Consider the following 18,561-nt stretch of genomic DNA (forward strand, 5'->3'; position numbering starts at 1 on the left):
TCAGGGAATGAGTGCAAGGTAAACATCGATGATGGCTGGTACATTGCGCTAGTGTAGTGGTTTCAATATTAAAGAACAAGGTTCACTTAGGGCCTTTTTTGGCCCTGTGAATTTCAGAAAAACTGAAACTGCTTGGTTTTAGTTGACAATGCATTAAATATCATTTAGACCTTTGATGACTGCGTATCTATCAAAAATGACGTAATTTTCTGGCTAGCCAATGCATCATGACGTCATGAAATGCGTCATTTTCCTCATATCGTGAAAAATTCTAAAAAAAAAAAAAAAAGCAGCCAATTTTTAAAGCTATTTTTCGATATTTAATATATTTAATATGATATATTTAATTCCGATATTTAATATTTAATATATATTTAATTTAACCTCTGATCTTTAAATGATGACTATTTCTGAGGATAACAAAACCTGTTTTATTTTTTAGATCAGAGGGTGCGCTCATATTATTTCTCTTCTGTGAAAGTACTCAAATATACTTGTTTTCCTTAAAATTCAAGAACATTGCAATTCCATGAAGCCTGTTTTCCAAGACCTTGGCTTTAAGGAGAAAATTTTTAATAGAAAATGAAAGCACTAAGTCTCTACTTTATTTTGATGTTTAAAATGGAACATAAAGTGTAAGTCAATAAATTGGTATATCTGCAGGGCCATTTCATGCATAAAGTGAACCTAGCTCTTTTCGGGCAGCCGATCTTGGTTTAATCCCGACTATATCTGAATTTTTTGCTTAAATTAACGTTTTCATCTTTATCAATGATGTTAAACTTTTTTTTTTCTCTTTGTGAATTCTGTGCTCTTTTTATTTTTTTTTATACATAAAAAATCTTGTTAAAGACCCATGTTAAATTTTTAGGTGTCTTTACAATGAGCAGATATAAATGTAAGTTTACGTGCAAAGAATATCACAGTTAAGGATGTTTATTCGGACGGAAGACCTCTCGTTGCTCGCAACGAGAATCTAGTTTCTTTTCCACAATTATTATTTTTTTTTTTTCTTACCCATCTTGTGCAGACGATTTCTCGAGAACGCCTCAATAGATTTTCACGAAACTTTCAGCAATGATGGCACATTATCTGAACTTTATGCGTTTTTTTTTTATTTTGTCGTCGTCACTTCCGGTCGCGAGATATGGCCAATTTTTCATTTTTTAAAATGGCATTTTGTCCGCGAGTGTTCTCAAAAACGGTTAGAGATTGAGTCTTGAAACTTTCAGGGATGATAGTGATTCGTAGATTTGAGAAACTTGTATAGTTTTTGTTGCCGTGACTTCCGTTGTCCACCGGAAGTAGTTTAAAATATGCAATTTTTCATTTTTTTCTTATTGAAATGTTTTTAATAGAGGCAAATAGAATGTTTCAAGTGATATTATTTCCACCGGAAGTTATTTCTTCCGAACCGGAAGTAGTCGAAAAAATGCACATTTTTCCTCGAAACTTTGAGGGATGATTCCTCCACACTCAGTGAGGAGTTAAAAGTCATTTTGAGTACTTCCGGTCATACCGGAAGTTGTCTGAAATTGATAGATTTCACTCTTTTATGAGTTGCTAAACAATTTTGAAGAATTGTATGAATATTTTTTACATTAAAGTTGTTTTTCTTTCTTTTATCAATCAAAATTTCCCAATCAAGATTTTATCAGAAATCTAAAGGAAGACCTACTCGTTGTTTGCAACGAGATCTCATCTAGTTATTATTATTATTATTATTTTGACCAAATTTTGTGCAGGCGTTTTCTCGAAAACTATTGAGTGGCTTTACGTGAAACTTTCAGGAAAAATTAGTCATTGTATGAAGTTTGTTCATCACAAGGAAAATTTGGAAAATTCCATTCTGGTTCCAAGTTACGGCAATTTCCTGATTTTTAAATGGAATGTTGTCTGCGAATGATCTCAAGAATGGTTAAAGATATGAACTGGAGATGTCGGCACTTCCGGTCGTGCACGGAAGTGATCGAAAAAATCGTAAAATTTCAACTTTCCTTTTTTGAATTAATTCCTATATCACATTATTGTATCTTTTGTGTAGTTTCGAAATATGTTGGTCCCACCGGAAACAAAAACGTCAACTTCCGGTTATAAGAGAAAAACTACATAATTTGAGTATTTTTCTTTCCCATTAATATCTTTTGTAGATAAAGCATTTGAAATGAATTTTAAATATGTTATTCAGACTGCAAATGTCTAGAGTAACGTCAAATATTTTTGTAAAATTCGCTTCCGGTTGCGTGTATTTTTTGTCCTCAAAATGAGAAGTTTTCGGAGCAAGATCTCAGAAACGGTAAGGGATTAAAACACCAAACTTATATGAGCAACAAACCTTAAGATGTAGGCAAAACCATTTGGGTTAAGAGCGTCAGCCGTCACTTCCGGTCGTCACAGGAAGTGATCAAAGAAATAGAAAATTTCAACTTTTCTTTTTTAGATTAAATATTGCAACACTTTATTGCATCTTTTTCGCGGATTCCAAAGATGTTGGTCCCACCGGAAATAAAAACAACAACTTCCGGTTATAAGCGAAAAACTGCATAATTTGAGTATTTTACTTCCCTAATGTAGATTTTCAGAAAGGGTTTGGAAAAGTTTTGGAATTCCATGGAATTCCAAACATTTCCATACAAGAGTCTAAAAGTGTTTTTGGAAGTTTTTGGAATCTTTTGGAATTTGAATAACAAATTTGGACTTAGACATTTTGAGGTTTGGAAAGTTGTGGAATTCTATGGAAAAGCTGAAACTTAGACATTTTCTGCTCTGGAAAGCTGTGGAAAATAACTTAGAATTTTTTCTTAAACTGTCGGCTCATAGTACAATTACGTCGGGATCGATGTCGGGCTCGATGAACAATTAATTTAAACAACAGCCCGCCAAAATTCAACAATTCGGCTGCCATGTTGTATTGTTGGACAGAAGGAAAGAGAGTGTTACGAGGAAGGGAACTGCTGTCACCATTAGCTTGGAATGGAATTTGTATTTTGACAAAAGATGCAGACATTTAAAGACCCGGTAGGTACAATGTACAGTACTTTATGTGTCCTTGAAGTTGAATGGATAATTGCTTCTGCTACTGTTCCTCAGTCTGGGCACCACACACATAGAATGCCTGACGATGAAACCATTAGGGCGAGCGCAGTTTCATTTCTGTAATAACTATTGTATAATAACTATTGTACAACTCTAAACATCTCTTATCAAAATGTGTTTGAACAATGTGTGGATTTCAACCCGAATTTCCTCCGTTCGAACATGTCCTTAGACATCGCTATATATGCGAGTGGCACGTTGCCAATTGCGCCACGATAGTCCATGTTACATCTTACACAGACATCATAACACTATTAGTGTCTCCAAACTGTTGCAACATCTAAACTAGACTAATAATGCTCTATATGATATAAAGTTGTGCACAACTTAGTTGCGGTAGACCTATTCTCTATTGAGAAGTTGATGGCTCGTTTAATACTCCCCCTCAACTTCTCTACGAAAGGCCTAATAAAAGCAGTTCAGAAATTGACTAAATGAAGAACCAAAACCGGGTCCCACTTCGATCGGTGTTTTAGGATTGATGCATTATCATAGACATATTTTGGATGCACAGATGTTGTTTTGCAATGGAAATGAGATTGAAAATACCGATTCTGCTGACTTAAAAAACATTCATCACGGTAGAACACTTACTTGCGATATCTGTGTCACCGGATTCGTTTATTCATTCAAAACTGCGTTTGTACCCGGTTGACCTCTAAGAAAGTCTAAAACTTTTTATTCAGATAAATTGGATTAAATGTTTCAGTGTTGAATAGTTATCCGGAGAAATAGTTTTAGACTTTTTTAGAGGTCAACCGGGTTCAAACGCAGTTTTGAATGAATATACGAATCCGGTGACACAGATATCGCAAGTAAGTGTTCTACCGTGATGAATGTTTTTTAAGTCAGCAGAATCGGTATTTTCAATCTCATTTCCATTGCAAAACAACATCTGTGCATCCAAAATATGTCTATGATAATGCATCAATCCTAAAACACCGATCGAAGTGGGACCCGGTTTTGGTTCTTCATTTAGTCAATTTCTGAACTGCTTTTATTAGGCCTTTCGTAGAGAAGTTGAGGGGGAGTATTAAACGAGCCATCAACTTCTCAATAGAGAATACGGTAGACCCAATCCTCTTTTAGTTTCACAGACTACCACTAACAAAGGCATTTCAAGTCTTCCTTACTTTCAGACCTTTAGTACTTGCACAGATAATTAAAATATAGTCCCCCCCCCCCCCCCCATGCAGAGACATTATGGAATTCTCTTCCATGCTCAGTGGTGTCGGCAGCCTCTTTGGGACCAGTTCAGAACTCTTGTCCAAATTATTAGCTTATAACATTCCTTAGTACATGTAGTTGTACTACTTACATTTACAGAGTACAATGTAAATAATTATATGTATTATTTAATGCATGTTCATGATCATTCACAGCACTTACTTTTATTATTTTATAGTTGAAGTACTCGATTCACACATGCAGCGCCAGTATATAATCATCAAGTTTGATGAAACGTCCTAATATGTAGATGTAGATGCTAAGTCATTCAGTCACTTAGCTTGTGAGAATGGTGAGAGCCTGCTCAAATTATCATTCACCACAAATAAACTAACATTGTTTTTATTAATTTATGTTTTATAGCATAAGATTTTTTTTATTGAGCAAGTAACAAGAGGTTTATATTCTTAATTCCTTAATAATGCATAACAATTAACTTTTGACAGGTAATCTAAACATGCTAAATGCCTACATGCATAATCATTTTACATTTTATTTAAGTATAAATATTAAAAATGACTATACTCTATGACATAAAATTATGCATGCATTATTTACAGGAATGCTCACAAAAAGGACAAGAGCTCAGAGCTGTATGGAAATTTAAACAAAGGTCAGATTTTTTAATCATTTTCCTAATCAATAAAATCAAAAGAATTGAAATTATGTGTTTATCAATGTTAGCCAGGCATTGAGAAAAATTATTATAAATGTTAGACTCCACTCTTTCAAATATATTTTAGTTATTTTAAGAAGTTGTTGCTTTTAACTTGTTTCCTATGTCAGTTCTCTGTCCTGTTCACAAGTTTATATCTACGCCTTGTCAATGTCATTCATCATATTCTTACACAAACCTTTAATCTTAGTCGCAGATATAAATTTCCAGAAATAAAGAAGCATATGTATACATGTACTAATATATTATCTTACTCAATACTGAATTATTGATGCATGGAAGTTACATGTATTTATAACAGTTTTTTTTAATATTTTCTTAATTTTTCAAAAAAAAAATATGTACATGTATTTGCATGTTTGAAGCCTAGAACAAATGTATTCTATATATTCACTTTATGTTATTTGTTTGTCTATATTTTTGTTACATTGTAAATATGCCAATGCGCATTTAAAGCAACTACATATGCACATAAATTCGTCTTTTCCTCTTTTCAAGGGTCAGTTAACAGAGTTTGCAAATATGGAGGATAATATATCAAAGGCAGCATAGGCGTCCAAACTCCTGTTCAAGGTGCTTTTAATCAGAAGCTTAAGAGACAAAAGACGAGCCATTGACAAGGCAAAACTGAATGTTTTATATGGTATATAAATTATATTTACTAATGTACTTTTTTTTCATACCTTAACTTTATTTGCTGAATGTTTTTAAGGGTACATAGTTTATGTAATTTACAATGTTCTCTCTCATATTCAAGGTTAATTAACTTAGACACAATCATGTCTCTTTATTTATACACTTTAGTTCTAACCTTTTCTTTTTAGCTCACCTGAGCTCAAGGCTCAAGTGAGTTTTCTGATCAGTTTCTGGTGTTAGTCTGTCGACTGTAAACTTTTCACATTTTTGACTTCTCAGAACCATAGGATCAACCAAACTTGTTACAAAACATCCTTGGGTGAAGGGGATTCAGGTTTGGCTTTCATACTTCATTAGGTGTTTCCTTGTGAGAAGGCTTTCCATTTGATATCAACAATTTGACGGATTTTGACCTTGACCGTTGATTATGATCCACTTTTTTAAAACTTTAACCTTGTCCTTAACTTTTGAATGGTTGGTGCACGGCTTTCAAAAAGATCAGAAACAGGTGGTACTTTTACAAAAATAGGAGGTACCTTGTGGAAACAATTTTAATTAAATACAAAATATGTTGAAGAATTTTTCCCCATCAAATATTTTGGCCGGTACAATCATGATTTCAGCTGTGTAAAAGTACCGGGTACCAGCAGATTTTGAAAGGCCTGTTGATGATAGGGCTTTCATATTTCACAAGTATATTTCTTGTGACAAGACCTTCCCTTGGGAACTATTAATTTTGACCTTGACATTTGACTTACTTTCAATAAACTTTAACCTTCGCCATAACTTTTCAATGTTTGGTGCTAGGGCTTTCATATTTCACAGTTATATTCCCTGAGACAAGACTTTTCTTTGTGTAACAACATTTTTATCTTTCGACCTTGACCTTAGAGTTTGACTTGCATTTGAGAAACTTAAACCTTAGTCATAAGCTGCCATATGGGGGCATCAATGTTTCACAAACACATCTTGTTTTTTTTTTTTTTAATTTCACAACTTTCATTAGTTTAAAAAGGAATCAATCCTAATCCGAACAAAAAATTACAAGATAATAAATTCCTATTCTACAGTATTAAACTGATCTGCCAGGTTGAAAGAACCAATTGTCTTATATAGCTTTAGTTTATTATTTGTCATATATTTATATATGAGATAGATATCATACATCTTTATGGTAATCTTTTCTTTCAGAAATTGAGCAAGAAAAGTTTGAAGTGTATTTGGGAATGATCAACATAAAACTTTCTGAGCTTTTGAAGCCGTCGTACCAAAAGTGAATCCATTCGTGACACCAATTATCTGACCACCCTCTAGCAGAACCAGTGAGGAAGTGATTCTAGCCAACATTTCAGAAGCTTAGGACCTTCAATAATTAGGATCTTGGGGCATGTTGGGGGAAAATAGCATTTGTTGATTTTATGGGATCTTCCAAATATAGTTGTGTAGTAGATATTTGTGTACTTAATACCTATGTTTGTCACTCTAGTCATAAAGTTTGTATGGTAAATGTATATGGACCACTGGAAGATCATTGTAACTGTATACAAATGTTGCAAATATACCCTGTTAAGGCTTTAGTGACCTTTCCCAAGGTCATTTAATGAAGCAAAAGGTCATAATTAATGTTTTTTTTTTTAAATCTATTTTGTTTTATTATCAAAAAATGTCATATGTTTGAGATTACTCTAGGTACAAAGGATTTTCTTTAACCAAAAGTCATTTGTTTCTTATGCAGACTGTAATTTACTACATGTACATGCATGTATATTATAATAATTCTCATTAGTTAAACCAAGGTGATCATCCAGTAATGATATTTCTCTGTGGATTTTTAACATTGTTTAAATAACCTTTGATGTAAAATACTTTCATTGATAATACTTTTTTAAAATTTGTGCTTACATTATACATAGAAGTGTGTATGCAATATTTGTCCCCAAACACATTGTAAAGCAAAAATGATTTTTTATTTTGAAAATATAGATTTGATTTCTGAAAAATTGTGATGTAGTCATTTTTTTTGTAGTTATTTGGCCCTTAAATTATTTTGATTATTCCAGTATTTTGTATTTTCCTGGAATTCCTTGGATTTCCGTGGAATTCCATAGATTTCCAAATATCCTGGAATTCCATGGATTTCCAGCTATTTCCGCAAATTTCTATTCTGGCATTGTTCCGCTCTTTTCCAGGCTAGATTTGAAATTCCATACCATTCCGAAAAAGTTCCGTCCCAATACTCTCGAGAATTCCTCGGAATTCCATGGAACACTTTTTCCATGGAATTCCACGGAATTTGTTATGGAATTCCACGGATCTTACGGAAAATCTACATTAGGGTTTCCCAGCAATATTTTTTTTTCTAGATAAAGTATTTGAAATGAATTTTAAATATGTTATTCAGACTGTGAATGTCTAGAGTAATCTTAAATATCTTTCAAAAATTCACTTCCGGTCGCATGTTTTCTTGTCCTCAAAATGTGAAGTCTGAGCGAGATCTCAAAACCAGGTAAGATTAAAACACCAAACTTTTATGAGTAATAGACCTTGAGGAGTAGGCAAAACCATTTGGGTTAAACGCGTCAGTCGTCACTTCCGGTCGTCACAGTAAGTGATCAAAGAAATCTAAAAAAATTAACTTTTCTTTTTTAAATTAAAGCTTGCATCACTTTATTGCATCTCTTTCGCTGTTTTGAAATATGTTAGATTCCACCGGAAACAAAAACGTCAACTACCGGTTTTAGGAGATAAACTACTTCATTTTGATATTTAACTTTCTCATAAATATTGATCATCGATAAAGTACTTGAAATGACTATATGTATGTTGTGTATACTGCAAATGTCTAGAGAAAAGTTGGAGATTTTTATAAAATTCACTTCCTGTCTCGTGTTCACCTGTCCTCAAAATTAGAATTTGATCTCACAGTCATCGGTTTATTTGAAGCGTGAGAAAATCTTGTATAGCCATTACTTCCGGTACTTCCGGTCGTGACCAGAAGTGGTGTAAAAAAGTGAATGGTTAATGGTTAGCACGTTTGATTTTCACGCTGATGACAAGAGTTAAATCTCCAGAGTGTCTGAATTTCTTTTATCTCTTTTTTCAGCTTGAATTTTCGTTTTTATTTTCAGAAACGGACGGAAGACCTCTCATTGCTCGCAATGAGTTTCTAGTTATTATTATTATTATTCTTATTTTTCTGACTTTCTAATTTTGTGCACGCGATTTCTCGAAGACTATTGGATGGATTTACATGAAATTTTCAGGAAAGATGTGTCGTGAACTTGATCTATCTGAGAGAAAATTTGGAAATTCACTTCCGGTGCCAAATTACGGACCATTTTCTGATTTCAAAATGACATTTTGTCCGCGGATAATCTTGGGAATGGTAAAAGATATCAATGTGAAACTTTCAGGGATTATAGCTCGTGAAAGTTACAAGCCTGGTCGCTACTTTTCGTTCGTCTTCGGCACTTCCGATCGTTTACGGATGTGAATAAAGAAATCGTTAAATTTCAACTTTCATTTTTTAAATTAATACTTATATCACATTATTGCATCTCTTTTGTAGTTTCGAAATATGTTGGTCCTACCGGAAACAAAAACGTCAACTTCCGGTTATAAGAGAAAAACTACATAATTTGAGTATTTCTCTTTCCCATTAATATCTTTTGTAGATAAAGTATATGAAATGAATTTTAGATATGTTATTCAGACTGCAAATGTCTAGAGTAACATCAGACATCTTTGAAAAATTCACTTCCGGTCGCGTGTTTTTCTGTCCTCAAAATGAGAAGTTGTCTGAGAAAGATCTCTGAAACGGTAAGAGATTAAGACACCAAACTTATATGAGCAACAAACCTTAAGATGTAGGCAAAACCATTTGGATTAAGAGCGTCAGCCGTCTCTTCCGGTCGTCACAGGAAGTGATCAAAGAAATCGAAAATTTCAACTTTTCTTTATTTTAATTTAAACTTGCATCACTTTATTGCATCTTTTTCGCAGATTCGAAAGATGTTGGTCCCACTGGAAACAAAAACGTCAACTTCCGGTTATAAAAGAAAAATTTCATTATTTGAGTATTTTTCTTTCCCATTAATGTCTTTTGTAGATAAAGTATTTGAAATGAATTTTAAGTATGTTATTCAAACTGCAAATGTCTATAGTAACCTTAAATATCTTTTAAAAATTCACTTCCGGTCGCGTGTTCTCCTGTCCTCAAAATGAGAAGTTGTCTGAGCGAGATCTCAAAAACAGGTAAAAGATTAAAACACCAAACTTTTAAGAGTAATAGACCATGAAGAGTAGGCGAAACCATTTGGGTTAAACGCGTCACGTCACTTCCGCTTGCCACAGGAAGTGATCAAAGAAATCAAAAATTTGAACTTTTCTTTTTTAAATTAAAACTTGCATCACTTTATTGCATCGCTTTCTCTGTTTTGAAATATGTTAGATTCCATCGGAAACAAAAACGTCAACTTCCGGTTTTAGGAGATAAACTACATTATTTTAATGTTTAACTTTCTCATAAATATTGCTTATCGATATGGTACCTGAAATGATTTTATGTGTGTTGTAGACACTGTAAATGTCTACAGAAAAGTCATAGATTTTTATAAAATTCTCTTCCGGTCGCGTGTTTACCTGACCTCAAAATCAGAATTTGTTCTCACAATATTGCTCGGCAACAGTAAACGACTGAAGACTAAAACTTTCAGGACTGATAGTCAGTCATCAGTTTATTTGAATTGTGAGAAAATCTTGTATCGCCATTACTTCCAGAAAGTGATCTAAAAAAGTGAATGGTTCATGGTTAGCACGTTGTATTTTCACGCTGACGACTAGGGTTAAATATCCAGAGTGTCTTAATTTCTTTTATTACAGTTTCAGCTTGAATTTTCGTTTTTATTTTCCGAATCAAACGGAAGACCTCTCATTGCTCGCAATGAGTTTCTAGTTATTATTATTTTTATTTTTTTGACTTTCTAATTTTGTGCACGCAATTTCTCGAAGACTATTGGATGGATCTGCATGAAATTTTCAAGAATAGTTTGTTGTAAAATGAACTTGATCTATCTGAGAGAAAATTTGGAAATTCACTTCCAGTGCCAAGTTACAGACCATTTTCTGATTTCAAAATGACCTTTTGTCCGCGGATAATCTCAAGAACGACAAGAGATATCAATGTCAAACTTTCAGGGATTATAGTTCGTGATAGATACTAGCCGGGTATCGTTCATCATCGGCACTTCCGGTCGCTTACAGAAGTGATCAGAGAATCGTAAAATTTTAACTTTCCTTTTCTAAATCAATACTTACATCACATTATTGCATCTCTTTTTGTAGTTTCCAAATATGTTGGTCCTACCGGAAACAAAAATGTCAACTTCCGGTTATAAGAGAAAAACTACATAATTTGAGTATTTTTCATTCCAATTAATATCTTTTGTAGATGAAGTATTTGAAATAAATTTGAAATATGTTATTCAGACTGCAAATGTCTAGAGTAACGTCAAATATCTTTGTAAAATTCACTTCCGGTCGCATGTTTTTCTGTCCTCAAAATGAGAAGTTCTCTGAGCAAGATCTCTGAAATGGTAAGAAATTCAGACACCAAACTTTTATACAAACTTTAATTTAAAAAAGAAAAGTTAAAATTTTTTTATTTTTTTAATCACTTCCTGTGATGACCGGAAGTTACGACTGACATGTTTAACCAAAATGGTTTTGCCTACTCTTCAAGGTCTCTTACTCATAAAAATTTGGTGTCTTAATCTTTTACCTGGTGTCTTAAACTTTTAACTGTTTTTGAGATCTCGCTCAGACAATTTCTCATTTTGAAGATAGGAAAACATGCGACCGTAAGTGAATTTTTTAAAGATATTTGAGGATACTCTAGACATTTGCAGTCTGAATAACATATTTCAAATTCATTTAAAATACTTTTTCTTTTAAGAATATGTACGGGAAAGTAAAATACTCAAATTATTTAGTTTTTCTCTTATAACCGGAAGTTGTCGTTTTTGTTTCCGGTAGGACCAACATCTTTGGAATCTGCAAAAAAGATGTAATAAAGTGATGCAATTTTTAATTAAAAAAGAAAAGTTGAAATTTTCGATTTCTTTGATCACTTCCTGAGATGACTGGAAGTGACGGCTGACGATCTAAACCCAAATGGTTTTGGCTTCATCTTAAGGTCTGTTGCTCATTTAAGTTTTGGTGTCTTAAACTCTTACCATTTCCAAGATCTTGCTCAGTCAACTTCTCATTTTGAGGACAGAAAAATGCACGATCGGATGTGAATTTTACAAAGATATTTGACGTTACTCTAGACATTTGCAGTCTGAATAACACAATTAAAATTCATTTCAAATACTTTATATACAAAAGATATGAACAGGAAAGAAAAATACTCAAATTAAGTCGTTTTTCTCTTGTAACCGGATGTTGACATTTTTGTTTCCGGTGGGACCAACATATTTCGAAACTACAAAACAGATGCAATAACGTGATGTAAGTATTGATTTAAAAAAGGAAAGTTGAAATTTTACAATTTCTTTGATCACTTCCGTAAGTGACCGGAAGTGCCGACGACGAATGAAAAGGAGCGACCCAGCTAGTATCTATTACGACCTATCATCCCTGAAAGTTTGACATTGATATCTCTTGTCGTTCTTGAGATTATCCGCGGGCAAAATGTCATTTTCAAAAATCAGAAAATGGTCTGTAACTTGGCACCGGAAGTGAATTTCGAAATTTTCTCTCAGATAGATCAAGCTCATGTTACGACACATTAATCCTGAAATTTTCATGTAAATCCATGAAATGGCGTGCACAAAATTAAAATGTCAAAAATATAAGAATAATAACTAGAAACTCATTGCGAGCAATGAGAGGTCTTCGTCCCATTTTGAAAATAAAAACATAAATTCAAGCTGAAAAGGTGATAAAAGAAATTTAGACACTCTGGAGATTTAACTCTGGTTTTCAGCGTGAAAATCCAACATGCTGACCATTAACTTTTTTGCATCACTTCCTGTCACGACCGGAAGTAACGGCCATATAAGATTATCTCGCGATTCAAATAAACTGATGACTGACTATCAGTTCTGAAAGTTTTAGACTTCAGTCGTTTACTGTTGCCGAGCAATATTGTGAGAACAAATTATAATTCTGAGGACAGGTAAACACGCGACCGGAAGTGAATTTTATAAAAAAAAATCTCTGACATTTCTACATACATTTGCAGTATCTACAAAATGCATAAAAACATTTCAAGTACTTTATCGTTAAGCAATATTTATGAGAAAGTTAAATATTGAAATAACGTAGTTTATCACCTAAAACCATAAGTTGACGTTTTTGTTTCCGGTGGAATCTAACATATTTCAAAACAGCAAAAGAGATGCAATTAAGTGATGCAAATTTTAATTTAAAAAAGAAAAGTTAAAATTTTGATTTATTTGATCACTTCCTGTGACGACCAGATGTTACAATGGACGCGTTTAACCAAAATGGTTTTGCCAAATCCTCAAAGTCTGCTACTCATAAAAATTTGGTGTTTTAATCTTTTACCAGTTTCTGAGATCTCACTCAGACAATTTCTCATGTTGAGGACAGAAAAATACGCGACCGGAAGTGAATTTTTGAAAGATATTTGAGGTTACTTTAGACATTTGCAGTCTAAATAACATATTTAAAATTCATTTCAAATACATTATCTAATAAAGAATATTTATAGGAAAGTAAAATACTCAAATTTTGTAGTTTTTCTCTTATAACCGGAAGTTGTCGTTTTTCTTTCTGGTGGGACCAACATCTTTTGAATCTGCGAAAAAGATGCAATAAAGTGATGCAATTTTTAAATTAAAAAAGAAAAGTTGAAATTTTCTATTTCTTTGATCACTTCCTGTGACGACCGGAAGTGACGGCTGATGCTCTGAACCCAAGTGGTTTTGGCTACATCTTAAGGTCTGTTGCTCATATAAGTCTGGTGTCTTAATCTCTTACCGTTTCCGAGATCTTGCTCAGACAACTTCTCATTTTTAGGACAGAAACACACATGATCAGAAGTGAATTTTTGAAAGATATTTGAGGTTACTCTAGACATTTGCTGTCTAAATGACATATTTTAAAATCATTCCAAATACTTTATCTACAAAAGATATTAATGGGAAAGAAAAATACTCAAATTATGTAGTTTTTCTCTTATAACCGGAAGTTGACGTTTCTGTTTCCGGTGGGATGCAATAATGTGATGAAAGAATCGATTTAAAAAAGGAAAGTTGAAATTTAACGATTTCTTTGATCACTTCCATAAGCGACCGGAAGTGCCGACGACGAACAAAAAAGGTACCCTATCCAATCTAGAAATCATGTTCTATCATCTCTAACAAGTCTCCAGTTAATATCATTCATTTCATTTTATAATCAGAAAATTGTCCAACAGGGAATTATTTAATCTTAGACTAATTATAAATCCTGGATTTTCATAAAATTTTAAAATCAGGTGTAGTGCCTGAAGACTAACTTAGTTTTGCTTGAAATATCAGTTTTCACTGTAGTAGATACTGTCTAAATGGGTAAGTGTGTATATAAGAAGCTAATATAATTGAATTATTGTTTATTTTTATTCATTCATGTTTTTATTGTGTTCCAATTTCATATTTTTATTGTTTATTTTCAGTCATAATTATCATTTCTAGGGTAAATGTCTTTTATGCAGTGTATCTGGTGTTCTACTGTTGTATCTGTAGAAAATGACGCATGCGCAGATGGGGGTTAGTCGATGCCTGGCATCAAAAAACGACTAACCCCCATCTGCGCATGCGTCATTATTTTCTCGCTAAATTCTGCAGTTTTCTGCAATAAAACGGCGATATTAAAATAATCCATCGAATTTCCGTCATTATATTATGCTACGACTCCACTGTTATCGCAAAACGTTCCTTCCGAGTTGTAGATATCCGTTAAACATTGCCAACAACGCACGGCTTCATAGTCCCCATGAACGAAGACCCGACTGAAGAAATGACTCGCAGCAAACGAAAATACATACCGGTGCGTATTCAGCACGACAATTGCAAACACCTACATATGTTTTCACAATCGTAACAACTTTTAAATCCAACGAAACGCCCAGAAAAACGCAGCGATGTAAACACTACCAAATTTACAGCAGCTTCCTAATGCAGACAACCACTACTCGACGTCACAGTCGTAAAATACGACGTCACAGGTACACTGTTTTCCCGAACTTTTCTAATGCAAAATGGCGATTAAGCATTGTACGTAATATAAGGCATACTGTCTTTGTTGTTCAGCACACGTACTTTTAATTGTTTGTAAAAAGTTCTCCTTTAACCAGGTAACTGAATATCACAAGAGGAAAGGAAACTGGAATGTCTTAAGTATAGAAATCGGTCCTTGAAATTTGAAGATCCATGATCCGCCCACTTGTTTCACCTCCAGCTAAGAGGTGCATATTTAGTGTGCAAATCGAGAGTTTTCAAGCCATTGTGACGTCACCCTCAATAGTTTGTAACAGATCAGTGAAATCTCACACATTAATCAATAAAAAAATAATAATAAAGAGTTAAACTGTGGAAAACATTAGTTTGAAGTCTTGTGTACTATAAACAAATTCCCAAGCCTGTGTGACATTACTCTTAAACTTGCAATGACGGGGAACAGACAAAAATACTGCGTCATAGATATAATAATAATAGTATAAAAATACACCAGTCAGATTAACAGATTAATCCACCCTATGTCCTCTTTTCTTGTACTTTACAAACGTGGTTTTTTTTTAGACAGAATACCCCCCCCCCCCACCCCTGGCGAAAAACGGATCGAGTATTTTTTTTTTTTTTTTTTTTAAATTTTCATCATCAATATATATTTGTACTGGCTCAAAAAAAAATTGAACAAGTTAAATTGATGCAAAACATCAAATAGACCTCAAAACTATATAAGGCCAAAGGATATAAAGCATTCTGAAGTATTTCCAAAAGAAAGAGTAAAAAAAATGCATTTATGGCAGAATCTTAGAGAGGTGGATCTAAAAAAAACTTAAATATTTTCTTCAGTCGCATGTCTGATGCACCTTGGAATTAAGTTGGTTTTTTTTTTATTATAGCCTTAAAATATTTCTGAATCTAGGGAGAATCCACAGTGTGCAAGTCTTTCTAAGACACTGCGAGTTACCCCATACCCTGCATATTTCACTTGCCCATTGAGGAGAAAGTAAACATGGCCTATTTACACCCTTCTTACGTTCAAAGGCAACATTCTCAATATTCTAAATTTTAATTCTTTTCCCCAGATACTCTCCTTCTTATCTATGCCCTAAAATTAGTCCATTCCACCCCGTTCTCATCCTAAGACATAGGGGGGGGGGGGGGGGGGGGCTGCGCTTTGCGTGGTCAATGAAATGGAGTAAAATTAGTAACCTGTGGCATAGTTATACTTTCTAAAATCAAATTAAGGGTTAGATACAAATTCCAACATTTATTTTAATTTCCTATTTATTTAACTTTGTTTATTGTTACTCGTTTATTTTCTATAATATGTTTCAATTTAAATGTATTATCATAATTATTATTGAGCACACAAAATATTGAAATTATGCCTACCCCCCACCCCTGAAAAAAATTTAAAGGCGTCATGTTGTTCTCTAAAAATAAAATTTAAAGCTTTAATCTTAAATCTGTAAAAGTTTTGGATCCTTACTGCTGACATCATTGTCTCGGATAATGTAAAGATAAGTGTAAGCCAGCGTTAATTGCGCTTTGATTGAATTCAGTCTACATACAGCTACACCAGAGAAAATCCACAGAATTTCTTCCCATGTAGAAAAGTACATCTTTGTGATAGATTTTTACTCTTGTTCGACTTTTTGTGTGTATTTTTTATCCCCTCGCAATGGAGTTGCGTGTTTGTGGGTGAGTGAGATAGTTCTGTGCGAAACGAAAGTGACGTAATTTGCATTCGGATCGATGTCGGATGCTGCCTTGCCTTATGGATAATAAATTGCGCAGCTCGATCACTAGCGCTTCATGAAAAATATGCCTACGTGCAAGTCTGCAAGTCCTACGTGCATTTTACAAGTTTAAAAGAACCATTGATATACTCAATATCTAAATTTCTTACTGCCCTATATCGTTACATTTTTATTAATGTTTCTGTAGCCTCATTGTGACGCCACTTTAGCGAGAGTTTCCTCGTGTATATTTCTACGCGTGAGTACATGTATGTATACACAAAAATGACTTTCAAATCAATTTCACAGTTGACTTAGTAGAAAAACACAGCAAATGTAAATATTATATTATAGTATGCTGCTAATCTATTATTGTTATCATTTTCTTTAGCTTCATGTGGTTTTCTACCCTCTCAATATTTTTGTCTCAGTTTCAGACTATCTTATTTGTGGTATTGTAATCTTCCATTAAAACCTACATGTTAGATATAACATGGTTAATATTCTACCATATTACGATATTTTAATATTATTTAATTAAATATGATCTTACTGTAATAATTGTATTCGTCCTCTGAGGGCCCTTGATTGGTAAATAAACATACTACATGTATTATACATCATATTTCAACAACAAGGGAATGGGAAGGGGCTGTAAATTCTGTCTCTCCATATAGCGTTCCTGCATTGATGATGGTTTTCCTGGTCGATGTTCACAGGCTCGACTTGTAGTACTATAAACCTTTTTTAATATGCTATTTTTAAATATCTCGTTTCGGCGGATGATTTCTTTTTATTGACAAGCAGACCAGTAAAATGCCGGGAGGGGGGGGGGGGGTTGTTTCAAAGTATAGTTTTTCACTGTAGTAAATCTTTATTTAAATGCTTCCTGCAGTCTCCCCGTTTTGTTGCAGCATTAAGATCGAGCACTCGCAAATTCCTGCAGTCCCCCCCCCCCCTCGAAATAGGTGTTTTGAATTTGGAGACTAGCATTTTTTTTACTGCATAAACATGATAAATATTGCATCTCAAAGTAATTGCCCCCCAAAAATCTCAGTAAATGCTAATGATAGATTTATAATTAAGCTGTCAGTGCATAATATCAAATAAAGTAGTTCGTCGTATAATGTACATGTAAGCATTATTGTTTATATTTGCCGTGACATGGAATCAGCTACATGTACAAGCTTATCCTTTAAAAAGAAAGCTGACCTAGCGCTGGGGCCATCATAAAACACAGAAGTAGATATCTGAACCATTGGTTTAAGTTGCTGAATCGATTAATTATAAATAAAAAGGCATAGTGAACTGGGGAGGGGGGGGGGGGTCAGTTCAGAAAAGTGAATCCAGAGTGGGCTTCACATCGGCAATGGCATTACTCATTAGTCATGTTATAAGCATTCTGTAGTTTACTGTAATTTAAATTTTGAGTTGAAAAGTAAGAGATCAGTAGAACCAATGAGCACTTAGTTTAAAATATTCCAGTGTGGTACTGTTTTGTAGCAATCGCATCTTCTCGGGTCTTTCCGGCAAGCTCGGCAAGCATATCCAAGGTTGTTATCCGAGCGTGTCGGAAAGTAGTTAAGAAAAGCTAGATATTTATCATAATTTTAGAATTAACTGATATCTTCAGTCTTTGCATTATTAGGCCTAAGTAACTGTTACTTTTCGTACATTTATGTACAGGTTAAACAACAAATCTTTTAAAGATAATGAAACGGAATTGTCATGGTACAATTTATCTACAGTTGTATTCCCAGAATGCCCTACCATTAGGTCGAGCATGCGTATTCCAGGAAAAAAAAGAGTAATGTAGTCGCCAGCGAACCGATCACAAAAAATTAACAAGTAAAATTGATGCAAAGCATCAAATCGGCCGCAAACAAAATTTAGCATTTTCAAAAAGTACTTTCCCAGTTAAGCATCCAAGGAAAGCACAAGATATTCG

At 33.7% G+C, this 18,561-nt stretch overlaps 1 protein-coding gene and 1 long non-coding RNA gene across 2 annotated transcripts in view; one reads left to right on the top strand and one right to left on the bottom strand.

Moving 5' to 3' along the window:
• The window catches only part of LOC133185623 (transcription factor CP2-like), a 486,219-nt gene that overhangs the window by 339,906 nt on the left and 127,752 nt on the right, over positions 1–18,561 (bottom strand). The window lies entirely within an intron of this gene.
• LOC133189661 (uncharacterized) lies at positions 2,947–7,362 on the top strand. The gene is made up of 5 exons (XR_009721507.1): positions 2,947–3,018; positions 4,502–4,615; positions 4,884–4,936; positions 5,498–5,642; positions 6,827–7,362. It is a non-coding gene; the product is annotated as an uncharacterized LOC133189661 (long non-coding RNA).

This window comes from Saccostrea echinata, unplaced genomic scaffold (assembly GCF_033153115.1).
Source record: "Saccostrea echinata isolate AGI-Se365-2 ecotype Australia unplaced genomic scaffold, CSIRO_AGI_Sech_v1 ptg000001l, whole genome shotgun sequence".
Taxonomy (NCBI): Eukaryota; Metazoa; Mollusca; class Bivalvia; order Ostreida; family Ostreidae; genus Saccostrea; species Saccostrea echinata.